The sequence below is a fragment of the Adiantum capillus-veneris genome, chromosome 7, assembly GCF_014529385.1.
Source record: "Adiantum capillus-veneris isolate H3 chromosome 7, ASM1452938v2, whole genome shotgun sequence".
Classification (NCBI taxonomy): Eukaryota; Viridiplantae; Streptophyta; class Polypodiopsida; order Polypodiales; family Pteridaceae; genus Adiantum; species Adiantum capillus-veneris.
In genome coordinates, this window is record NC_140937.1 from 62,960,856 (window position 1) to 62,987,702 (window position 26,847).

Here is a 26,847-nt window from a genome sequence, read left to right on the forward strand (position 1 = left end):
TTATTTTTGCAGTGATTGCATTTCAAGGAGAGGAAGCCATGGAGATGTTCTTCATGAAATCCGGTGAATGTCGAGTAAGATTCTCATCATGATAATTGTAATTTTCTCAGTGTGAATGACCCTGCATTTGGAATAAGTTCAAGCATGTTCCAAATAGGTTTGCTTCTATAGCAGTGTATCTGCATTTATTGTTCCTTGTAAGTATGCTGACGGTAAGGTATGTAAGACGAGGATCCACAATCACTGTTGGCATCACTGAAGAAGGCATAGTTGTTCTGGTGGTTAAGGAGCTGGACATTGTGGTCATCAATGATACCATCTTCTTTGCCTCATCCCTCTGGGAGCCCACTATAGTATCTTCCCGCAGTGTCATCCATTCCACCCTTTATCCAATAAAGATCTCCTTCAAAGCTATCCATCACTGGATACAATAATTGAAAGGTTTTCTAGTAGTCAATTCGGATGGTTGGGTTTGACATGCCCTAACCACTGCTACTTTCCCTCCTCCCCCTAGTAGCTACTGATCTCCCATCCTTTACCTTTGATGGCAGCTATATTGGCTGAGTTGCACATGACCCTCTTGGTCTCCTGAAGGCCTTACACATGCTCACACCAGTCATCCTCCCCTATCTCTAGCAGGACTCCTTCTGTTGCTTCAGAAGGAGTCCTGCTCCTTCTGAAGCAGGACTCTCCGAAATTCTCCGAAAATCTCCATCACTGTTCGGGGCTCTGTTGTCCCTCGCTGCACTTGTAGAACTCTTGAACCTCCTCCTTGCCCCTTTGGTTTTGATCTCATGTCACATCACCTCAGTACCTGTGACACCTTGTGCGAGACTTCTGTCGTGCATCCATTGCTGTTGTTGTGGGTGGTGTCTCGCACGTGCGTCCTTCTCCAGCTATACCCATGAGGAATAGGGTGCAGTGTCCATGTTCCTGGATGCTTTTCTCTCCTCGTTTACCATCCCTTGGTCTGCCTCGGAGCGTGCAAAAGAAGCACTCCTCCACACTGCTGACAAATCTGTGGAAACTGTGGTGGAGGTAGAACTTGAAGCACTTGCAGATGCCTATACTATACCAGCTTGGTTGTTGTGGACCTTAAATATGGAGTGAAATTGGGCTCTCTAGATATTTGAGACCATGGATCGCACTAGAGCTTTGTCGTTCACAAAGCTGTGGGTGGTAGTGTGGAGGTGGGGCTTAAAGAACAAGATGCCTATTATATGCTAGCTGACTCGCTTCAGAATTTTGGATTAGGCTTGGCAATTTCTCCAGTCTCAGGAGCTGGTGGATCGTCGGGCATATGTCCTACATCATCGGCACTCTCAATAACATTTTGCCCATTCGGTGCCTTCTCCATCTCGCTGCCATCCTCTAGTCCTCCACCATAACCTTCACCTGGTCCATTCTCCTCTATTTTGATGTATGTTGTGCTTTTCTCTTGCATAAATCTCCTTGTTTATACCTCAGAGTTCATTTATATTTTCAGTGTTAGCTCATCCTACCTAGAGTCTCAGTTTTTCTTCCCCTCACTAGTTTTGTGTGAGTCAACTAGGCTACAGTGTCTTAGCAGTTGATGCAGGTAGTCCACATCTGTCCAATGACTTGGGATTCTGAAAGGTCACTTCCATTCGTTCGATTCTGTGGAACAGTGCACTTCAACTGTAGTCCCTCTACCAATTACCCACTTGTATGATATCCATCTCGCCATATCCATTTGACTACTGATGATTTCAGTCAGTTTTCTGTTGTATTTGATATGGATCTGCTGTTGTTCCATCTGTTGTTCAGCTTGGTCGTTTGAGATGCCCGAGGCCTCGGAGATCTATGCATAGGTGGCTTGCACGCATGAGGATACAAAGTATCATTGCTCGAGACTGGGTGAGACCTCCCAAGCTTTTCACCATGGAGGAGATTGATGCTATACTGCAGCACCTATGTGAGAGTTCATGGAATGACTCATTTTTCTGCCCCCTAATTAATGTGTCCTCCTCATTGTCATACCCCCACTCTACAGTTTGTAACATGAGATTGTATCTTACTTGCCTACTAGCTTCATTACCTTTCCTACCGGGATTATTTTAGGATTTAGGATGTTTCTGTATCTCAGATGATTGTATCACATCTAATATGGTTGTAACTTTTGGTCTCATAGGTCATTTGGGCCTTTCAAAGACATTAATATAACATTTCATTTCATTTCTGTTGTACATGTGTCCTGTGCCTTTGTTAATGTTCCTGCTGATATCATTGTTGTTTCATTGTTCCGTGTGAGTGAGGAAGCCCTCAGCGCTAGAAAGGGCATTCTCTTGTTCATGTTACACTTTGGACATTTGGAAAGCTAGACAAACAACACCATGATGAGTTTTTGAATGTTCAGGTTGTGATGGAGGTTCAAAAAGACCCTCAATGTGCACCCAGACCACCACCGCAAGTGGCTTTGAAGTCTTGTAGGTACAAGCATTTTTTATATCGGAATATAATTTTTGTGAAAGCTTTTCTGCTTGTGCTAATTTGTAATCCTAAAATAGTCACTCGTTCTTGTTGAGATAAAGGAAAGTTGACTTCAGACAGCTTAGTACTTTTTAAAATTTGTTGCAAGATTACTGAGAAAGGGCCCTCCATCAGCGCCTCTAGCAGGCCTATGGGGGAGCCCTCTTACATAACGTTTTTAACTAGTGAGCTACTTACCCTTGAATGTAAAAACTCCTTGTGTTTGTATTTTAATGCACAAGAGGGGAGAGAGACTTCTTCATCAAATAAAGCTGAGAGCTCATCGAGCTCATACTGAGTTCTCGCTCATAGGACGAGAGACCGTACTGAAGGACATTTTGAAAAAGCAAATACAAAAGAAGACCGTGGCATTTTTTCCTCTACTTTGATCCATCAGGCAGAGACACAGAGCACATAGGCAGAGCCACCCTCTGAGCCTGGGGCTCAAGCAGAGGAGGGATGGCAGCAGGTTCGTGGTCGACGCCGGCAGGGGCCACCGCGACAGCCTGGCACTCAGAGTGGTCCTCAGGCGCCGGCCCAGCAGCAGTGGGTTCCCACAAGAAACTGATTCGGCCCTCTTCAGCAGGACGAGGTCCCTGCTCTAGCCTCCACCTCAGCCTCACCCTCGACAACCCCCCCTCCCCCCGAGTTCCCCCCCCCCCCCCCCCCCCCCCCTCCGCCTCTTCACCTCGCCCTCCTACCTTTGCCGCTCCCCCCCCCTCCACCCCTGCTCCTGCACCCCAACCCCCCCCTCCGCTCTAGTCCCGCAGTCGACCCAGGGGACAGGGCCATCCTCGGGTGCTAGGAGATCTCTTGGTAGTGCCTTTGGCCAGAGAGGGACAACCTTTCCTGCAACCCCCTCTTCTGGTGCAGACGTCTCCCTTTGCAGCAGTTTCTCGTGGTCTGACGAACTTCGACATTCGTCGTCGGTGGGATTTTCTTGTGGATGACTACCATGGGTCTATACCTTGCACTTTCCTTCAAGGGTGAATTTGGGCTTATCCTGGATTCATCTAGGTATATGACTTTACACGGTTTCTCGGCGACCCCTCACCAGACCTTGAGGAAGCCTGCTTCAGAGTTTATGTACTGTTCCTTGCAGCTAGGGGGATAGAGGCCTTAGACTCTGCGGTTGGCTTCTTTTTTCCACTTTGCGGCAGGGACCAGGCTGAGTGGACTACAGACTCAGTGTTGGAGTGGTTGCAGACACAGGCCCTTGAGTTCTCTCGTCACATGGGAGACCTAGGAGTTACAGACATGCTTCAGACTCTTTGGACATTGGCCAAGTTTGTTCTGACACCTCCAGACGCAGCAGGATGTAGACACATTGTGGTTCACTTCTTTGCTGACACTCAGAGCCCCCATGCTATGTACACATACATGAGGACTCCTCGACAGAGGAGGTTTCTTTACGCGCGGCTTGGTCTACTTGTGCTTGGACTAGATACTCCTTGCAGTCATGCCTATCTCGAGGACGCTCGGATGCGGATTACTCCCCATCCAAGCCAGCCTGGAAGATAGCACGGTTAGTTGCTGTGGTAGCATAAGTTCTCTCTCACTCCCCATAAGGATCGTCTCATGGAACGTACAGGGACTAGGTGGGCCCCAGTTTCAGCGTCAGAGGGGCCGACTTCGTGAGGAGCTTCAGCGATGCCTCGTGGGAGGAGAGATTGACCTAGTTATGCTGCAAGAGCATCATCTGTGTGAGAGCCGCATTAGACAGCTTTTGCGTCGATGGTATGAGACTTTTTGGTCAGCTACATTTGGACCTGGAGGCATCGAGGGTGGGGTATGTATGACTATTGCGGATTCCTTGCAGCAACAGGCCATTGTGGGTAGAGGGATTATAGTGCCAGGCATGGCTCAGTGGATCACTATGCAGGTTCAAGGTTGTCTCGTGGGCTTCCTGAGCATCTACGCGCCCAATGTGTTAAGTGCACATGCAGAGTTTTGGTCTCAGATTGTTGAGTCTCTGCCACAGGCAGAGCAATGGTGCATAGGGGGTGACTTCAACATGTTGGAGGAACCCTCGGACAAGATTGGTGGTAGCCATACTACTGTGCATGGTGTTGAGCTGGCAGCTTGGGAGAGGTTTTGTACGACTTTGCAGGTTACAGATGTGTGGCAGTACTCCAGTTTTGTGAGGCCTCTTGACAGCCTGGCCTCCTCTTGTTCGGACCGCAGAGTAGGAGGCGTGAATCTATCTCGGATAGATCGCTTCTACACTAGTGACCACTTCTGTGACGTCGGTGAGACAATTGGCATTTTGGAAGGACTTCCTTTTCAGACCATGCTCTAGTGATCCTTACAGTGACTGATAGAGAGAGGAGGGGGAGCACGATGCTTCGCATCCCAGGGAGGGTCTTGCTGGACTCAGCGCTTAGAGAGCGAGTGGAGGTTCTTTGGACAGAGAGCTTAGACATGCAGGATTCTCCTGCTAAAAGAGTGGCCTCAAGACTTGCTCAGCTTAGTCGACTCTTTCTTTAGGAGTCTTTGGCTCGCCTACCTGGCTGCAGCGCAAGAGGAGGAGCAGCGACTCCGATGGGGCATTGCTTCCTTCGAGAGGATGCAGGAGCAACATCTAGACAGTCCTTGGTTGGAGGAGCAGTTACAGCAGGCTCCCGGGGAGCTCGTCAGCATAGAGGAGAGGCGCCATGAGTTTGCTTTCCATCGACAGGCATCTTAGTGGACCCAGGTGGGTGACAGAGTGACAGGCGCTTTCTTTGAGGCAGTGGGGCCTCGGCATACACATGCCAAGGTCAGTCAGTTGAGGAGGCCCAACGAGTCAGTTGCTTCAGAGCGAGAGGCCATGTGTGCAGTTGCCACTGATTTCTATTGTGAGTTACTGTCTGCAGAGCCCCAGGAGTAGGTGTGGGCACAAATGCCTTGTCTTGTGACTGAGGAGATGCGTCAGAGGCTTGAGTTGCATCTTCAACTAGAGGAGCTACACACGGCTCTTAGCGCACTCCCCCGTCGTAGTTGTCCAGGTGAGGATGGCTTGACTCCCAGCTTTTTCTTCGAGTACTGGGACTTGCTTGGTTCAGATCTTTGTGATGCTTTTCAGTACATCTTGCATACAGGAGAGATGCCTGATAGCATGAGTGAGGGCGTGATATACCTCATTCCTAAGGAGGGTGGCTCCTTGGATGAGATTTGACAGTGGCGCCCCATCACCATCCTCACTCAACTCAGCCTCCAAAATTCTTGCCGAGGCTCTAAGTTTGAGGATTCAGCCACTTCTAGAGAGCATCATACATGGGACTCAGACAGGTGTTGTCAAGGAGTGTAGTATCCTTGACAACATCTTTACTTTTTGGGAGGCTTCTGCCCTCGCGCGGTTCCGTGGTAAGGATTTGGTGATTCTTCTTCTCGATTTTGAGAAGGCCTAGGAAAGAGCTGACTCCGACTTTGTGGAGGGCACTCTACGCAGGATGGGCTTCTCAGATGCTTGGATCAGAGGGGTGGCAGCTTTGTACAGACGGGCACACAGTCAGGTGCTGTTGTCAAGAGGTAGAGGTGATCGTTTCATGCTCACACATTCAGTCAGACAGGGCTACCCTCTTGCCCCCTTCCTCTTTCTATTCTATGCTGAGGCGATGAGCAGGTTTTTGGTTTCACAGCAGGTTGGTTTACGTGGCTTAGCACTCCCTATTCGGGGAGATGAGCTACTGGACACCGAGTTTGTAGACGACTCAACCTTGTACTCGGATGGCCAGGAGGCCAACCTACACAGGTGTGAGCAGGCTCTTGAGACTTTTTGTACTTTCATCTGGCGTACTGATCAACTGGAGAAAGACAGTGGCTTTCTCGGTTGGTAGTGCTCCTACGCCTGATTGTATGCCAAGTGAGAATTTCAAGTGGACTCCCCCAGGGACTGCAATTCGGTACTTGGGCTGTCAGGTTGGTTTGGACTTGTCTCCCGAGCAGTAGATTGCTCCTCTCCTCAAGTCTATTAGGAGGAAGTTGTTACATTGGAGCTCCGCACGTCTTTCTCTGGCAGGTAGAGTTGTAGTGGCCAACCAGGTGTTGTTGGCTGCTATGTTGTACATCACTTCTTGTTGGATCTTTTCGAGTTCTTGTATCAGCCAGGTAGAGAGGTTGATCAGGAATTTCCTTTGGTCAGGGCGTGAAACTCAAATAGCTCGGGCCAAAGTGGCATGGCAGGTCATCACTCTTCCTTCCTCTCAAGGGAGGGTTGGGGATTATAGACCCAGCACAGCAGAGCAGAGCCCTTCTTGGGAAGTTCATCGTCAAACGACTTCGTCCAGGTGAGGAGCCTTGGAAGGAGTTCTTGCTTCAGTGGCTTAGTGCTAGAGTGCCTCAGGTTGGAGGCCCCTGGCGACTCTCGACTAGATGGATCTTCATAGAGATGCGCAGAGTTGGCTTGAGCAGGAGACTAGAGGACCGCTTCGCTGTGAGTCTTCTCTGATCTTGGGAGCAACTACGGCGAGGCCTGGAGCATCGTCAACCTACTTGCACGGAGGAGTGCTTGACACAGCCCCTTGTTTGAAACCCCATGGTTAGCACTCAGAGGGGCCACTTGGTTGGCACTCGGCCTCATGTTTCTTGGGGTCCCACGGCAGAGGGTCCATCACGCTCTTTAGATGATTGGCTACAGTTTTGCGGCTTGTCAGTGAAGCTCCAGGGCTTACAGCTACAGGGCATGAGAGGGGTGCAGAGCATGTGTCAGGACATCTCAGAGGAAGTACCAACTGAGTGGCTCGCAGCTCTCGAGTTAGCAGTGCCCAGATGGATGGGAGCCTTCACGCAAACATGAGGTTCTCATCTCAGTTCGGGCTTGCTCAGAGACCCTCCCTATTTTTCGAGCTACAGGGTGAGGGATTGTTTACAGAGAGTGGCAATTGAGGCTCCGCAGGCGTTAGAGTGCTGTTTTCAAAGGATCCGAGTGGTGGGCATCTATGGGAGGACTTGTGTCATAGATCCCGACCCAGCAGCTCTTGCGACTGGCCGCTGGAGGCTGTGGGTTTGGGAGAGCTGTCTACTGGCACGAGTACAATGGGATCCTAGAAAGTGGCTTCGGAGGGACCCTTTCTCCTCAGCAGACCATCCAGGTGTCTTTTTCTTTCAGTACACCATTCGACTAGGACATCACATACTGGCAGCACAAAGAGAGGCTCGTCCTGCTGTAGCACCTCATTGGGAGGAGAAGGGTCTCACAGCAGAGTTCTTGGCAGCCTTTTGGGAGAGGTTGTGGGACTCTAGACAGCCTAGGTGAGTCACTTTGTTCCAGTGGCTGGTTGCACACCGAGCTACAACAGTTGGGAGTTGGCTTGTACATAGTGATCTCTCGACCACATGTGCAGCTTGTGACCATCTTGTGGAGAGTCAACGTCACTCTCTTTGGGACTATCCTTTGGTATAGCAGGTGTGGCTTCATGTTCTTCGACTTATGCCAGCTCTTTTCACAGCTAGGCAATACACTTGGGGGGCAACTGCTTGGTCTACTCTCACGGGCCCGGCACTTCAGTTTGAGCTATCCTCCACCAGCGGGATGATCGTGATGCAGGGGGGTCGATCTACAGTCCAGCTTGCTACAAAGCTTACTCCACAGGAGTGGTGCAGTGAGAGAGAGGAGTGTTGGGAGCTCATCAGCGGCTTGACACTAAGTCATGAACAAAGGAGCTGTCGTCCTTTGCTTCCGCATCTTCGAGGCTCGCCCTGTACCACCAACAGAGACTGTTCGGGATCTTTGGCTGAAGCTGATCCATACTCTCAGAGGACGGTTCGAGAGACTGCAGGGCAGTTTCGACCGCATGCGGGAGCGCCGAGAGGCTTTTGTTCGACTCTGGTGTCTTGGGCCTTTATTCACCACGGTCCAGGGTGTGCTCAGATGGCACTACCGTCCACTTGTGTGGCTTTTTCCTCCTCCCATTTCTTGATTTAGCCTCATTGTACGTATGTTGTTTTTTTTTCATTGGGAGAGTCTCCCCATCATGAGTGTTGTTGCCCTCTCTGGCAGAGGTGGTTGTAGCCCCATGGGAGTTTCATTAACTAATAGAAGGATCTTTTTCTCGGAAAAAAAAAGGTCTCATTTGCAAACGTGTCACAGGCTAGCTATTGACTGCAAGCTTTCCCTCTCATGTACAGTGTAGTGCAAGAAGTCATGTCCTGCACACCTTACACTGCTCTCTCTCTCTCCCCTACGTGCAGTAATGTGATGCCCCACAAGAGGGCTTTTCATTTGACCTATGTACAGTTGTGTGGTCATATGCGTTTTTGCTAAGGCAAGAGCCTCTCTGAGCAGGAACAGGAGTAGCTAACTGCTGCTCCAAAAGCAAGCACCGGTGAGGGTGATAACCTCACCAAACAGATGCGTTTTCAGCGCTGGTTATGCGCTGAATTTGGACTGTTTTTCAGCCACACGGATTCCAGAACCATTGGGAACAGTGCCCCATTGTTAGAGGACAGTTCATGGACTGTTTAGGGCTGAAAACAGGGCAAAAACCAGTAAATACAGCGTGCTGTATTTACTGTTTTTGGGTAGAAAACACATGGTTTATGTCAGTGGAGGTGTGTTCCAGCAGGAGAATTGGTTTTGGGCAAGTTTTGGCGTTGTTATGTTGCCGAAACTTTGCCAGAACAGGTGGTGTCTAGCTGGATACAAGGAAAGAATTCCTAGGACTCTTCTTCGTAATTTACCCTCTTAAAGAATAAAGAAATTCGAAAGGGGCGCCAATTTTGGGGCCAATAGGTTGTCGGCGTCTGCTTGGAGCATTCTAGCTTTCAAGCCGCGTGTGTGCTTTAAGTGTTAATTCGTGTCTCATAGGTTCCCTTTGCAAAGTTCTTTGTGTGTGTGAAAATCTAAAGTAAAGTAAAGAATTTTGGGTGAAAGCCAAGGACCACCGCCCTACGGCCGGTTTCAAAAATCAGCGTGTCTAGGAGAGCGTTGACCAAGAGTTTGATTATAGACCTGACTCTAATGTAAACTTTCTAATCGAAGTGAGTTTCCACAGGCATGATCTCTACCATGCCAATGGTCAAAAGCTGGTGTAGAAACCGCATGAGAGCAGAGAAATGCAAACATTTGTGTCCAAGGTTGCTTTCGCTCAACCAACACCAACAACAAAGTGGCCTTTCTTGCTATAACATGAGAACCCAAATGCAGAATCTTCAGACCACCACAACGCTTTGGAGTACATAACTTATCCATCCCAAGCAAACGCAAACCCTTTTTCTAAGAGGAAGTAGACCAGATGTTCTCCAGTATCTGAGACATCAAGGTGCGAAGACGACGGGGTGGCCAATGCAACGTAGGAAAAATTGCATGTATGCCACCAACATGGATTGTACTATTCTGAGTCTTACATTTAGCGGCCAAGTGGATAATTTCCAATAGTGTAATCTAGACCTCAATTTGTTCTCAACCCAATCCAATAATTTTGTATTGTTAACTTTAAACTGACCAAGCCAGCAGATAACCAAGATGTCTCACAATTTGATCAGGCTTCACTATCTCACCCGGCCATAATACCGAGTGCCAATCCATTTGATGCAATAGTAACAATTTAGATTACTTGCACAAATGCTACAATGCTGATTATGTTGAATGCTATGCTGTGTACTTAGGAACTGCAAAATTGCTAGTAGATGATGCTGATCTAGAAATGCTAGGGCTGATACTGGTACTGTGGGTGTTGATGATGAGGATATTGATCGAATGCTGAAAACGCGATTTGCAAGGCTGAATGCTGATGGCGATGAGGCTGAAAACGCTATGGATGGAACGCCAAGAGAAATGATATCATGAAGTGATGTGTGTCATCTAACAACCGAGCACACATTGATACAATGGCCTTTGTACTCATGGTAGTAAAATACTCATGGTAGTAAAATACTCATGGAATTTGAAAGAAGAGGCTCTGGTGAATATCAAATACCTGACTTGGGCTTCTCGGATAAACAAGCTTTGACATGGAATACAGGAACCAACTTAACAGGGATGCTGAGAGGTGACATCAGTGATGCTGCTGTTTATCATAGAAAATTTTAAAGCTGGGTGAGAAGAGTGAAAACAAGAGAAAGAAGAGTGCGTGCAGAAGCTGCAATTGACCATGAATATGCATTGGACATATCCACTGATTTTTTGTGGAATTCGTGGCCAATGGGGACCAAGAAGTCTGGGATACCTGAGGTTAGCAATCTGTATGCATCCTGAAATGAATCCTGTACACACATATTCATCTATGAAACTTAAGACAAGGTTAGGTGTCAATGATGTATTTGAGCTTTTCTGGCTGTTGAGATGTTTATTTTTATTCATTGCTCATTAGTCCTGAAGGTTGTGAACGTCGTGAGCGTCGCATTTCAGGACTCTTCATTAGTCCTGAAGGTCGTGAGTGCCGTATTTTCAGGATAATGTGTTTTTAGATGTTGGAGCATTGAATCCAGGGGACTTTTTTGGAGAGGTGAGTTCCATCCCCCTCTTTCCTTCCCCCCAATTCTCTTCTCTTTCCCTTTTTGTAATTGCTAGTTTATCAATGCATGGTGTAAAATGTGCAAGAGTGACACTAGTACTATATGTTTGCACAAAATGATAGAAACTTCAACAGGCCAAAGACACAATTGCTTTTACTCATGCTGCACTTGAACTTACTTGCACTATACTGTATTGTCTGTATTCAAACTGTTTTATAACAAAAGGAGGGCCCTTTTTTGCCGTCTTCTTTCGACTTTTGAACAATTAACAAACTCTCAACAGCTTCTAGTGGTATTCATCTAGGCTGTCAAACATTCTCTTTTTAACCTGGGGCTATTCAGAAGTCCCATCTTTGAAAGTTCCCTCTCCTCATCAAGCCTCTCAAGCAAACCTTCTCTCTTTCTGTCCATCTTCAACCATTCATTTCACTTCAGGTTTCTCAGAGTTGCACTGATGCAGCTTCGTTGGATCCAGGAAGAGTTCAGGAGCTTTTTACACTACCCTCATTGATGTACACCATTTTACACCCCCACTACGGGACAGGATTGAGCTAGCTAGACATCTCATGATTGTACACTGGATGCATAAAAACTTGCATTTTGGGCCCCTAATGATAGATCTCCATCCTCATCCACCCTAGTTTTCCACATCAAATTGTAAACTCCAGTTGACCATCCTTCCCAGTTTTAGTTGTAGTTTTTTTTCAGTCATACTTATTCAGTTTCCATGTGATCTGTCAAATTTGCTCATCCAGTTGAAAACTGATTCATGACTCACAGATTGGTCTTCTGCGTCACTCACCAAGGAAAGCGAGCATCCTGACCGTTACTGCTGTAGAAGTTTTGGTTCTCAGTAAGTGGGATTTTAACAGACAAGTTGACAGAGACATTGTTAAACGCCTCTCTGCTAATGTAAGTTGCTTCTTACCAACACCCCACTCAGAAAATAATTTGACAGGTGATTGTGGCTATCTTTATATACTAAAATGCATGTAAAAGATCCATTCAACTTGCTCAATTTTTCTCTAGAGCGGTCTTTAAAGCATTGTAGGATGACAACTTGGCACTAGTCTGGCACTCTACAGAAAGAATCTCTTTGAGAGAACAATGTTGAGCGAACAACCATCAAATGATTTGGAGACAATTAAGATAAAAAAATATCTAAACTAAATGCACTAATTTAAGGCATGAATATTCTCAGGATTACAAAAAAATTGAGTATATTTTGTTGGAATTAGGGTTGCAGAGAAACACACACAGCTTGGAGAAGACGAAGGAAGCTCAAGGCACACAATAGAGAGTGTGTTACTTAGTGTGCAATGGAAAGATAGATGCCCTAGAGTGATGGGCGTATATACAATGCACGGGGGAAAAAACCTCCTAACGAGGGAAAAAATGCCTCGGCGGTCCTAGTGTGTTCACACACATCACTACCACATGTATATGGTAACAAATCCCCCCTGGAGTGATGCGGTGAACGAGAGCTGGCACATGAGTAAAGGGAAGTGCCGTGCCCTGAGGACAGGATTAGTCCACAAAGGGGAGTAAGCCCAAAGCTTTGCAGAAAGCTTCAAGCTTCTCATGAGACAATGCCTTTGTGAAAAGATCTGCAAGGTTGTCCTGTGTTGGCACATAAGCCAAGCTGATCTCTCCTGCTGAGAGCCTCTCCCTGACATAGTGGTAATGCACCTCAATGTGCTTTGTGCGAGCATGAAAAACTGGGGTCCTCGCAACTGCCAATGCGCTCTGACTGTTAGTGTAGATAGTGTTGGCAGTGTCCTGTCCAACACCCAAGTCAGCCATAAGGCGTCTGAGCCAGACACACTCAACCGTAGCTGTGAAGACTGCCCTGTACTCAGCCTCACAACTCGAAGTGGCCACAGTAGGTTGCTTCTTGCTCAACCATGATATACATGAACTGCCAAGCATGAAACAAAAACCACTTGTGGACACTCGCGTGTCAAAACAACCAGCCCAATCTGAGTCCGAAAAAGCATGTAAGTCTGGCGGCAATGATACCCCCTTGGGATAAAACAAGCCAAGATGTAAAGTGTCACTAAGGTAGCGGAAAATCCTCTTGACAGCCTGCCAATGCTTAGACCCTGGGCTATGCATAAATCTGCTGACCTGCGAGACTGCAAACTGAATATCTGGCCTCGTGTTGCATACATAAATGAGGCAGCCAACAGCAGTTTGGTAAAGAGTGACATCAGCAGGATCGCCAGCATCATGTAGACTCAACTTCAAACCTGTTTCCATGGGAGTGGCAATAGGTTTGCAATCCTCAAGTCCAAACTTACATAGCAATGTCTCTATATAACTTTTCTGACACAAGGCAATACCACCATCACACTGCTTAAACTGTATACCCAAGTAATGATGCAACAGCCCCAAATCTTTCATCTTGAAAGTAGCATTCAAATCAGCCTTAAATTCAGCAATATGTCTCTCATTTGGTCCAGTGATCAGCAAATCATCAACATAAAGAACCACAATGAGAAATACATCATCCCACACGCTTTACATACAATGTGCTTTTTGTTGGACTGTTACGAAAGCCTCGTTTAACCAAATGAGTGTCAGCTTTCTCATACCAAGCACGAGGAGATTGCTTCAACCCATACAAAGCCTTCTTACATTTGCACACTTTGTCGTCTTGTCCTTTTATGACAAAACCGCGAGGCTGCGTTACATAAACTTCCTCAAATATGTCACCATTCAAGAAAGCAGTAACAATGTCTGATTGATGTACATCCCAACCAAAATGAGCTGCCAATGCACATAGAAAACGCACAGTAGTCATACGACAAGTGGGAGCAAAAGTCTCTTCATAATCTATGCCTTTTTGTTGTGCATAACCCTTTGCAACAAGTCGAGCCTTATGGCGATCGATCTCACCATCTGGCTTGCGTTTCAACTTGTAAACCCACTTCGTAACAATGGCCTTTTTTCCAGGAGGCAAATCACATAAAGTCAATGTGTCATTCTCTATAAGTGCATCATATTCTGATTTCATGGCAGCAATCCAATTTTCTGAATTCTGTGCTTCATCAAAAGACAGAGGCTCCTCAACATCATGTAAACTAGACACAGCCAAAGCATAACAATCTGATGCATAAGATGCATGGCGAGAGCCTGAACGAGTACGACTAGATAAAGGTGCATCCAATTTACTGTCACGCAAATTGTGCACCAGCCATTTTGGCATACCTCTAGCCTGCTCATTTTCAGCCCTTTCCTCATCAAGTACATCATGTACATCTGCATCAATAATAGGCTGTTCTAAAACATTTTCAGAAACCCCCATAGGCTGTACATTTGCCTCATTGGAACTTACATTCGTATTTCCACCACTGAAAAGAGGCAACAAAGTGTCATAAATGTCCTATGAGCTTACATTACTGTCTCTAGTACATGACAGCAAGGGCTGAACAGAATCTTCCACAAACACTACATCCCGTGAAACCAGAATACGTTTTGTTTGCGGATGATACAACCTTTAACCTTTGCTTTCAGCACTATAACCAACAAAAATACATTTGACAGCCTTATCATCCAATTTTCTGCGCTGCACTTGTGGCACCAAAGCATATGCCAAACAGCCAAAAACACGCATGTGCTCAATAGAAGGTTTTCTATCATGCCATGCTTCATATGGAGTAATAGACTGCAAAGCTTTCGTAGGACACCTGTTAAGTACATAAGTGGCACACATGATGGCCTCAAGCCAAAAAGAATGCGGCAAAGCTTGACTTTTGACCATACATTGTGCCATTTCCTTTGACCTGTTTTTTTTCCTCTCAGCAACACCATTTTGCTGAGGTGTATAAGGCACTGTAAATTGGTGTTTTATATCCCACGACTAGCCAGAAATGCATTAAATTCATGAGACATATACTCCCCCCCTCGATCGGAACGGAGGGTGCCCATAGTACATTTTGAGACATTTTCAGCCATAGCCAAAAATTGTTTGAAGCACATAAAAACTTCGGACTTCGCTTTAAGCGGAAACACCCATGCATGCCTGGAGTAATCATCAATGAAAGTCACGAAGTACAGGTAATTGCCAAGGACTGAGTTTGCATGGGCCCACAAACATCACTATGCACAAGCTGCAACCTGCATGTGGCCCTAACTGAACCATCCTTTGGAAACTTAGAACGCTGCATTTTACCCAGAATACAGCCTTCACAAACATGTTTGACAGGTGCTTCAAGAGGCGGCAAAGAAGCAACCATATCAGATTTCTGCAAACGCAGCAAACTGGCAAAATTCAGATGACCAAAACGTGCATGCCAAAGTTTTGCATCTGAAATAGCCCTTGAATCTGCAACAGCATTTGCAAAATTTTGTCCACACTTGTCATACAAAGTGAGCTTATACAGCCCACGGCACAAAAGCCCAGATGCAACAATTTCATCACCAAAACTGAGATCATGAACTGTACATCTGTCATCCACAAATTTGACTACAAGTCCAAGTGTAGCAAGTGCGGATACAGACAAGAGATTCTTCTTGATCCCAGGTACATAAAGTGCATCAACAAGTGTGAAGGAACTGCCATTAGCAGCAGTGAGCACAATCTTTCCAACTCCCTGAACTGGATAAGAGGCGTTGTTGGCACAAGTGACTGAATTCCCATGAGGGACAGACTCGAGAGAGGTAAACAATTCACGATGTGAGGTAATGTGCTTTGTAGCACCACTGTCGAAATACCACACATGTGAATCTGCAGCAACTGACAAGCATGCATCATGGACAGCAGGATTGTAAATGCACTCTGCGCTAAAAGCCCCATTCTGCATCAACATCAACATCACAATCTCCTTTCACAGAAGACTCAACAATGGCTGCATTTGTAGTGGAACCAGCATTTGCAGTGGAACCACCCTCTTTCTTTCTTCTTAGCCTCTTTGGCCTTCAACTTAGGACACGACTTGATCAAGTGATCATTGGCTTTACAATAATGGCAACGCATCTTCTTTTTTGCCCTTATCACCAGAATTGCCAGACGAAGTGCTGCCAGCAGAAGCATTAGGAACAGAATTTTTGCCGCTCGCAGCAGAACCATAAGAAGTGGCTGCATTACTGTTACCACCCTTTCTTTGAGAAGCAATAAAAGCCTGTTCAACTGCACGCTGTCTAGTCCTGTTTTTTCTAGAAAGTGACTCTTGCAACAGCAATGTGCATAATGCATCAAACTTGACAACTTCAAGATTTCCTTGGGTCATCAGTCTCCAAGTACTAGCAAAAGTCTGGTAGGAATCTGGTAAGGCATCAAGAACAGTCTGCACAAGGGAACTGTCCGAAATGACTTCACCTGCAGAAATGACTTCACCTGCAGAAATGAGTTGCTCATTGATATCCTTGACACTAGCAAGGAAAGTGTCCATATCATCTTCCTCATGCATAATCTTCGACTCTAGCTCTTTACGCAGCAAAGCAATTTTAGCCTCATTGCGGCTTGCATAAAGACCTGCTAGAATATCCCAAGCCTGTTTTGCAGATTTTGCTGAACGGATGTGAGGAATAATGGTGCGCTTCACAGACAACGCAATCAATGCATGAGCGTGCGCATCCTTAACATCCCAAGGAGCTTGTTCTGCCGTAGGCAAAACAACTCTAACAGCTGCAATCCTTGCAGCAAGACCTGCAACATCCTCAACATCGCCTACATCTTCAGAACCAGGACGTACATCAATGCCCTGCACAATGTTCCAGACACCTTTTGACACAAGAACATGTTGCATCATATAAGCCCACATAGGGTAGTTGTCCCCATCCAACCTGTCGTCAGCAGCAAACATCTTGAACGCATCTGTGTTGTTGTTGTCAGCCATGGTAAATGCTGCACCTGATGTGAAAACTGCCCGAAAATAGGAGAAATGGAGCGGGAACAACTTGTGCTGTATAGCACAAACCGTAGAAGACTATAAGGCACCTGTTTTGTAGAAAATGGCACTGACAGAAAATCTGCACAAAATGAGGAAATAGCCTGTGCAGTACTGCCCGTAGTGGAAACGAAGGCCGAAATGAGCCCAAATGAAAATTCTGAGCAGACCAAGCTCTTCGAGCTAACCCAAAATATTTGTCGACCTGCGAACGCTCGCCAAAGCTCACTGAAATCGGAGAAAGTGAGCAGGCGTGTGGTGGAGCAGCTGGCGACTAAGCTCGGGAGGACGTGACCTGCTCTGATACCAATTGTTGGAATTAGGGTTGCAGAGAAACACACACAGCTTGGAGAAGACGAAGGAAGCTCAAGGCACACAATAGAGAGTGTGTTACTTAGTGTGCAATGGAAAGATAGATAGCCCTAGAGTGATGGGCGTATATACAATGCACGGGGGAAAAAACCTCCTAAAGAGGGAAAAAATGCCCCGGCGGTCCTAGTGTGTTCACACACATCACTACCACATGTATATGGTAACATATTTTCCAGCAATATCAGAAAACATGTCGTTGCGCCATGTACAAGGTACTGAGGGGGTTTTTCATTGTTCAATTCAAATACGTGTTTCTGATAGCTTCCTTTTGAGTTCAACCTGTTTTCCTTTGTGGCACAGAAAAAGTTATTGAATGAGGTCCTTGCTGTGCGGCGACAACGTTTCCCGAACCTATATGAACATGATATGTGCAGAGGAATGCCTTGCACTAAATATACAAAGAGGGAATGAAATATCTGTGGTCTGCCATTGTTTTGTGTCTTTTGTAGGGGAATCAGTCTCCCTTATTCTATGATTTCAAGAAGAAAGAAGAAGAAAGCGTTTTAAACTCGCAAGAACAATCATAAGATCCAAACAGAACTCTCTGACAGGACTTGTACTCTAGTCCTCATACTCTATAGGTATAAGAGAGGGCCATCCTTTGATTTGGGCAACTTGTCAGTCATGGGCATGAGTAAGAGTTGCTGCTAAGAAATTAAACTTCATTGAGGTAGAAGTCCTTTCGTACGTAATTCTCGCTCACATATGTATATGAGGAAATTCAACGCAAGGTTGGATATACTGCTTCCTGAAGTGGAAGTGGGAGAGCCGTAGATAGCTGCAATGCTCATTTGGCCTATGATTGGCACCTGCTGGGACTTAACACACTTAAAGCATGGTCTTTCTCATTTGCAAATTCTTTCAAGGGCAATTGCAGAAGGCAAACATATTGTTCCAAACATAATGAACATTCTAAAGAGCAGGAAAATTGACGTAGCTTTAGAATTTGCGCACGAGTCCGGAATTTTAGACGTGCCGCTCAACAGGGCTATATAGCTGAAGGTATCATCCATCCAGACAGCTGTTTATGTCTGCAAAGTGGGCATAAACCCTTATCTTACCATGCCTAGACCATATTTTGAGCTATCAGGTCTGCAAGCATATGATTGGCATGTACACAAACTGATCAATAACTTTTTTAGCTGTAGATATCATGGCAAAAAGCTCCAAATTGTGTCTCTAGGTGTTAAGTTAAATGGCACTTAAGCTGTTAAACAGTCAACTCTCTTCTCTCTAATACCATTTGATCAAATGACAATACAAAATATATTCATTAAAAAGTTTTGCAACTTACATATTCTGAGAGATGCAACCTTTTTATAATGAAAAATTGTCAGTTAATACACTCAATAATCATCAATGGGAAATTGGGAAAATTGAAAAAACTTTTTTATTTGCTTTTTTGGGCATACTCACACCAAGTGAGTTAGATATATTTTAAAGCACCCAAAAAATTACATGGGTACATTTCACACTGCCATTGGAGTCAACAAGTTCACCAGTGTCAGGTCCACGGCAAAAGAGGGGGGTGTTCCAAAAAATTGTCACCAATAAAATGTGGAAGGAAAATGAAGTGAATAAAGTTCTTTCTTCAATGCTTATCAAAAGAACTATAGTTGCATCTTTAAGAAAGCACAAACAAGTGGGGACCAATACTAGTAGAGTTAGATATAGCCAATCACCATCCAGCAACCCAATTAGTAAAGCAACCCAATTAGTAACGAGGCTTGTTTTTTAATGTAAAAGATAGTATGGACCATTGCAAATTTATATTGAATTTGAAATGAGAAATATAAACAAAAAATTGGAAACAGTAAAGTTGTCTCTTCAATGCTTGTGTAATTTCACCTTTCAAACAGAAAAAAAGTAGGCTCACCATAGGAAAAGAACAACTAAGTTGGGATTAATGAAAGCAAAACAAATGGATCCCTTAGAAATTTAAACGATTGGTGGCTAAAGGATAGTGAGGCTTGTCTAAGTGAGCCAAAAATTGATACAAAATGTTGATATTGTATGTTGAGAATGCATGTGTTAGTGTGCGCCATCACCAAGGGTGGTTGGGTCTCAAGCCTTAACAAGAATGATGTAGTGCAATGCCTTTGTATGCACTCATTTTATGGTTTTGGCTCAACAGTCTTAACATTACATTACACACCACATTTTTAGTCAATAGTTTGGCATCAACCCAAAGAGAGAACATGAGGATTGCCCAACTGTACAACAGAAAAACGATCGAAAAATGACATCCATGTCTTTGTGTGTGTGTGTGTGTGTGTGTGTGTGTGTGTGTGTGTGTGTGTGAGAGAGAGAGAGAGAGAGAGAGAGAGAGAGAGAGAGAGAGAGAGATTATATAGTCATGTCCTCGTGCCACGGCCATCATAGAGGGGGTCTTCAAGGTAGAAAGGTAGAATTTTATATTTAGAAGGATTGTGGTAGACATTAAGCCTTCCATTTGATTTGTGCCGTGTGTTGTTGCCTAACACAATAAGCATATCATAATAGTTTTTGAGAGATCTTTGATCCAAACAAGGAAATAGATGAACATGATTCTATTTGTAATGAAGTTGATACAGTTTTCTAGAGGATGAAACTTTATTTTAATAAATTGATGAATGGCAGGTCATTAGTCTCCCTTTTGCATTGTGTAGAAATGAAATTCGAGCAGCAAAGGAGGGGTCTTCAAATACACCTATCCGAACAAGAAAACAATTCATTAGGCTTGAATGCATTTTACATATGTCACCAAATGTATCAATTGTTAGCTTTCCTAAAGGAGTAGAGACTACATTTTTCAATCAATATATTTTCTTAAGAGAAGTGATCGTCAACCTTTTGAGAAGATCAAGATTCTACAAAGATTATCACCAAATGTAGATTTGAGAACTGCATATTAGACCTAATTCATAATCATTTGTATTTATTCAAGCATTGATCTCCATCTCCAAGCTATGTTAAGAGAAAACTAATGTTATCCCTAATTCATAATGTTTTGTATTTATTCGAGCATTCATGTCCATTCCCAAGCTATGTTAAGAGAATACTACGCCAGGTTTATAAAAGTTGAAACTGTTACTAGCCATTTGCTTTTAACTTATTTTGTAAAAAAAAATGGTAGCTTAGCTCTTCTAATAATTTAAAGCATTGGTCAAGATGACCATTTGTAGGAATTTATCAAGTAAGACTCAAAAAGAAAGAAAAATAAGGTACAAAATTAGTAGCATTGTCTAAGAAGATTACCTAGCTTAGTTGCTAAGTTTCATAATTATTTAAGAACAAAAAATAACCATACAGTAGATCCTTGTTAAAACTCTTTTTAGCGTTGGTTGGACTCAACAAAAACAAGATCTAAAAGGAAACAATTTGCATCCTTGCAATTGTAAGACAGTTCTATAGTGTGGTTCTATTCCTTTTACATTTGGTTTGTGTTGAGCCCAACTAATGTAATGCATTATAACAACGTAATGCAAAGTGAATATAAACCGATGCTACCATAAAAGTCAAAATGATTGCATCAAAACTCATTTAGGCTAAGCTCAAGCATCCATAAAGTAAAATATCCTCAAATATGTCATTTTGTAAGTTATGAGAATTTACAATATGATCAAACTCATCTTACCAAGGTAAGTTATCACTTGAGTTAAAATCAATTAGCACCCTTTCAAACTCATCTTACCATGCTAAGTTAGCACTAGATCTTCTTTCTTGAGGGTGAGAACTACAAAATAATTTATATGTATAGTATGATCTAGTGCAAACCATATATATTTTTGTCATTACCTAAAAAACTCATCAATGATAAGTTTCCGTTAGTGTCAGCATGACAAGCGACAAGCTAAAAAAAGGTTGTAGAAAGACAAGAAAAAAATATTTGGTCATATAATCAAATTCAAATTCTAGAGAGTTTTCAAAAATATATTAACTAAGTCAGTTAAGCAAACGGGACCTCATAAGTCATTCGCCGTACAATAATAAACTACAAAGTCAATTTTTTGTTTTTGTGTGCGCCAAGATAACCAAAACATTATAGACCCAATTACTCTTATATAACAGGTTGAGAGTAATGAACAACAAAATCAAACATACATGTTTATTCATTGAATTTGGCCATGCTAGATTAGGGTTTTAAATTATGGCTAACAAACCCAACAAGCCTAAGAAAGCAAGAGAATTTGCACCATCTAGTTTAATAGTTTAGTGCTACCTCAAGACAAATAGATCTAGGCGCTCTATGTTGAGTCTGCGTAATGCACAATATGTTCTCGTCATATTGACTAGGTAAGGCTAGCATAAGTGTTTTCCGGATAAAAAAGCCAATAGCCTTTTCTTATCCTAGTTGTGTTAACGCTTTTGGTTGGGCATTTTTAATGAGATGGAGGAGAAATTAGGTCCATCAAGAATTATCCATTTAAATCCTTAAATTTACTAGCTTCTAGCTAGAAACCTTCTACGTAGAAATTCACTATGGGTGTATAGTACTACCTAAGTAACTCAAGCATTGTATTTTTATTGAGATGAAGTTTGGGCTAATCACTCGATTGTAAAGTGATAGCGATGATAGTTTGGGCTATCACCGATCGGGCTATCACCCGATTGTTAAGTGATAGTGATGATACAAATGAATTATGATCCATCATTACAGAACTTGTTAGTAGGTTTGATAATGCCTCCAAAAGCCAAGAATGTGTCCAGGGAAGAATACATAATAAGATGAAACAAATTCCCAAATAGAATCTCAAAGAGGTATCATATGGCTTATTACTCCTGACAAATTTCAACAGGTTCATACTAAATTTTTTTTGCTTTCAATTCGAGAGAGAGTGTGAGAAGAAGAGCACGACGATATGGTGAACTTGCTCTATTGTAATGTGTAGAGCATAGTGAGTTCTTATTAGGTTTTTACAAAAGAATATGTGTACATACCTGGCGGCCCGCCCACTTACTGGGCGACCACATTGGGCTTTATACCCCAACAACCTCCCACTTAAAGTCCAATGTGGTACTTTAAGTGTGAGAGAAGCTACTATACAAGCTAATATACAAGAGATGTAGAGAAGTGATGTACTACCCTACACCTAACTGCTTGCGAAAGTGCGCAAAGCTCTCCGAGGGAAGTCCTTTTGTAAGTAGATCAGCAGGATTTTCTGTGGTGTGAACTTTGACAAGCTGAATTTGCTTATCCTCGAGCATTTCCTTGATGAAATGATACTTCACATCCACATGCTTTGTCTTTGAGTGATAAACTGGATTGCGAGCCAGTTGTATAGCACTCTGACTATCGCAATATAACACGGGCATCTCTTCTTTGATTCCCAAATCTGTTACTAGTCGATTAAGCCAAATTGATTCTTTGCATGCCTCTGATGCTGCAACATATTCAGCCTCTGTAGTAGACTGAGTAACACAATCTTGTAATCTAGAATGCCATGATACTGCTCCACCAGCCAATGTAAAGACATACCCTGACGTAGACCTTCGGTTGTCTAAGTCACCTGCATAATCTGAGTCTGTAAAACCCTTTACACTTAGCTCCTCACTCCCATAGCATATACGCATACTCTTTGTATCTTTTAGGTTTCTCAATATTCCTTTCACTGCCTCCCAATGTTTCTTGCCTGGGTTTGACATGTATCGACTTACTACTCCCACTGCAAATGCAATGTCTGGGCGAGTAGCAATCATTGCATGCATCAAACTACCCACTGCAGAAGCATATGGAATCTTATCCATTTCAGCATGTTCTTCCTCAGACACAGGACAATCTTGTTTGCTAAGTTTCACATATGGTGGCAATGGAACACTCAATGCCTTTCCCTTCTCCATATTGAAACGTTGCAAAACCTTGTCAATATACTCTGTTTGAGATAACCAAATCAACTTCTTTGATCTGTCCCTCTCAATGAGCATACCAAGTATATGACTTGCCTCACCCATGTCTTTCATGTCAAACGATTTTGCCATCTTTGACTTCAAAGCTGAAATTTCTTCCAAGTGCTTGCCAGCAATCAATATGTCATCCACATACAAAATAAGGATCAGCCAACTACCATCCTTAGCCTTATTTGTATATAGACAGTGATCGAACTCACTACGTTTGTAGCCTTGAGAAAGCATAAACTTGTGGAATTTATGGTACCATGCCCTCGGTGACTGTTTTAAGACATAAAGACTCTTTAACAACTGGCATACCAAATCTTGCTTGCCTTTCTCAACAAACTCTTCTAGATGCTGCATGTAAATTTCCACATCTAAATCACCATGCAAGAACGCTGTCTTGATATCCATTTGGTGCAACACCAAATCTAATATGGCAACCAATGCAAGAAAGCATCTCAATGTAGTCATCTTGACCACCGGAGAGAAGACTTCATCAAAGTCAATGCCTTGTTCTTGCTTAAAGCCCTTGGAAACAAGCCTTGCTTTGTACTTTAGCTGACTATCATGATCGGTGATCTTATACCTGTAAACCCATTTACAAGGTAGAGCCTTTTTGCCCTGTGGTAATTTAACTAGATTCCATGTCTAGTTTTTATGTAGAGTTGTCATCTCTGACTGCATGGCCAATTGCCAATTCTCGGAGTCCTTCATTTGCACTGCTTCCTTGTAACATGAAGGCTCATTGCAATCAGTCAACATAACATAGTTCATAGATGGAACAAACCGATCAGGAGGTCGCGTTGTGAGCGGGATGAAAACACACACAGCGCCTCTATAACGACCCGACACACACTCTTGGAATGATACACACACACACACTATGGGGCACCACTCGGCTTAGACAACACACCTGGCCGAGACAGGGAACACACCTCTGGAGTGAGAGGAGAGAAACTATCCACACACACACACACACACACACACACACACACACACACACACACACACACACACACACACACACAAAAACTCAGCTCAAAAGAGGAGAACTTCTGATGTTTAGATACAAATGAGCTTGGGCCAACACCAATGGGGCAAACAGCTCACACAATATGGGTAAAAGATACCAGATACAATCACAAATTGGAGAAGAAGCTTCACTCACCGGAGAAGATTACACAGAAAAACAGCAGAAAAAGAGTGAGGAATTTGGCAAAATGGATAGCGCCATCGCGTCCGGAACTGCCCAAAACCCCAGTCTACAATGTCAAAGTGCTCAAATCCGACCTCGGATGAGCAGTTTACGGCCAAAACAGGCTCCAAAATGAGCAAAAACACAGCTGCGGCTGTTCCTCCTCTCTTCTCCACGTTTTTTCTGGTCTTCTCTCTGTTTTTTCAGTTCCCACACTTAGCTTTATTAGTTGGGCACCCTTGGCCTTTTAGATGACCTCAAACGGACCCCGAACAGGCCAAAAACTGACCTCGCAGTGCATAGTTGTCACCTTTTTGCATCATTCGCACACCTGGCACTCAGCTTTTTTCCAATAATGCATCTCGCCACCACGTGAAGTGGCCCCAAAAAAAGGTCCTCATGATGACCTTTCTGCATAATTCTCACAAGCAAACACCCACGTTGTGTCCGTCCTCATCTGCGTGCAAATATTGACCTCGTTCGCCCTCCTGACGCCACTAGATGCCATCTGACGCACCTGCTGACCTCACGTCGTCGGCCCGCGGATAGCTTTCTCGAGAAGTTTTACGCGCTACCAACTCCTCCTTATTGTAGAAAAACACAATGGTACTAGTAACGATGAAAATCGATGCACTATGTACATGGTGTCCTACCTGTACACATGTGGGCCCCACGTAACCACCTGGCTCTGGAAAATGGGCAATACTTTATTTGATGCACCATGCATGGGTATGTACATATGCGCAATCCCTTGCTCCAAAAAACTCCTGACATAATTTGCCCATCCCCTAGCCTGCTAGATCATTCATGATCAGCAGCAGCAAAGAGAGATATGAGACTCGCCGCATCACAAGTCTCCTCATCCTTCACCAACATTTCTTGCTCCACCGACAACTCATCTTGTTCCACCATCATCAATCTAGCATGATACAATTTAAGACGCAATCCATTTACCCTTGACTTATGTAGAACACCATCCAGGTTAGCCAGCTGATATGTGCCATTTGGAAAACACTCTACTACCTTGAAAGGGCCTTCCCACTTAATTTGAAACTTCTTTTGGAGGGTGTTGTCCAGCTTACTGTTGTAGCGCAAAACCAAGTCATGTTGCTTGATACCCTTACTTTTGACCTTTTCATTTAGCTTTGTCAAAGCCTTATCCTGCCTCTGCCCATAATGCTCCAAAGCGCTCATCCTATCCAACTGGACCTCTTGTAACTGCAAGAGCCTCTCTTTGAATGCATCACTAGGCGGCCCAAGCAACTTCTCTAACATCTTGACCGCAGGCAACTCTACCTCCACAGGCAATAGTGCTTCCTTTCCATACACCAAATGAAATGGAGTAAACCCTGTACCTGTCTTCACCGAAGTACGGTAAGCCCATAATGCACTAGGCAATTCCAAATCCCAATTCTTTCCTTGGTGCTCTGTCACTTTCGAAAGAATCTGTACCAACTCACCATTGAATCTTTCATTCAAGCCATTACACTGCGGGTAATAAGGAGTGGTATGCTGGTGCCTAATCTTCATCTTTGCACATAAAAAATCTAGCAGTTTAGCTCTAAAGCCAGGCCCCTTATCTGAAAGTAACTCCAGTGGCACCCCAAACTTGCAACATATTTCATCATACACAAATTTTGCCACATCCTTTGCAGTGATCTATTTTACTGCTATAGCCTCTGCCCATCTAGAAAGATAGTCCACTGCCGTCAAAATATAGCTTTTGCCCCTGCTTGTGATAGGTAACGGGCCTATTGCATCAATCCCCCACTTTTCAAACACATCAAACGCCATAATGGTTTTTCGTAGCTCTGGCTTCAACACTCTCTTCCCAAATGCTTGACACCTATTGCAAGACCTACACCAATGGTGAACATCCTTGTGCAAACTAGGCCATACATACCCCTCTTGCAAAATCTTATGCAAGGTGATCTTTAGAGCAAAATGGCCACCACATGCGCCTTCATGATTCTCTTCCAACACTCTGTAAAGATCCTCCCGCCAAGGTACACGTCTCAACACGAGATCAACCACTTTCATGTATAAGACATCACCAATCAATTTGTACCTGTATGCTCTACGCACAAAGCCATACTTCTTAGACTTCTGAATCTCCTTTGGAATGATTCCTGTTAGCAAAAACTCCTCTTCTTGAGCCAAACTTTCCCGGCCATGATTAAGAGGTAAAGTGGTCCTCAACATAAATAGCTCCCCAATCATGCTTTGAGCTGCTTCATGTGCCTCTCCATTTAGAGCACGTTCAATGTGTCTGATACTCCATGCTTCAAACTTTTTTAACAGGCCTTTAATTCTGAAGCACATTTCCTTCAATGAGGTGTTCTTGCTCTTCCACACACCCAGCACTTGCTTCACCACTAGCAAGGCATCACCTTTTATGCTCAACCTTCGAACCCCATGCTTCAACCAAATGTGTAATCCGGCTTCCAATGTAGCATATTCAGCCTCATTGTTACTATGCGCATCCAATTTGAACCCTCTCTTGCATACTAGCTTCCCTTCTGGATCATAAAGTGCTATACCCCCTGAAGCTGCATCGTGGCTCTTTCTGTATGAACCATCAAAGAACAACAC

At 44.1% G+C, this 26,847-nt stretch overlaps 1 long non-coding RNA gene and 1 pseudogene across 1 annotated transcript; both read left to right on the forward strand.

Moving 5' to 3' along the window:
• The first annotated feature begins 237 nt into the window (after positions 1-237).
• LOC147453966 (uncharacterized) lies at positions 238-2,207 on the forward strand. The gene is made up of 2 exons (XR_015188759.1): positions 238-1,687; positions 1,789-2,207. It is a non-coding gene; the product is annotated as an uncharacterized LOC147453966 (long non-coding RNA).
• An 8,141-nt stretch (positions 2,208-10,348) lies between these two features.
• On the forward strand, positions 10,349-17,662 carry LOC147453967 (uncharacterized; annotated as a pseudogene).
• The last annotated feature ends 9,185 nt before the right edge of the window (positions 17,663-26,847 follow it).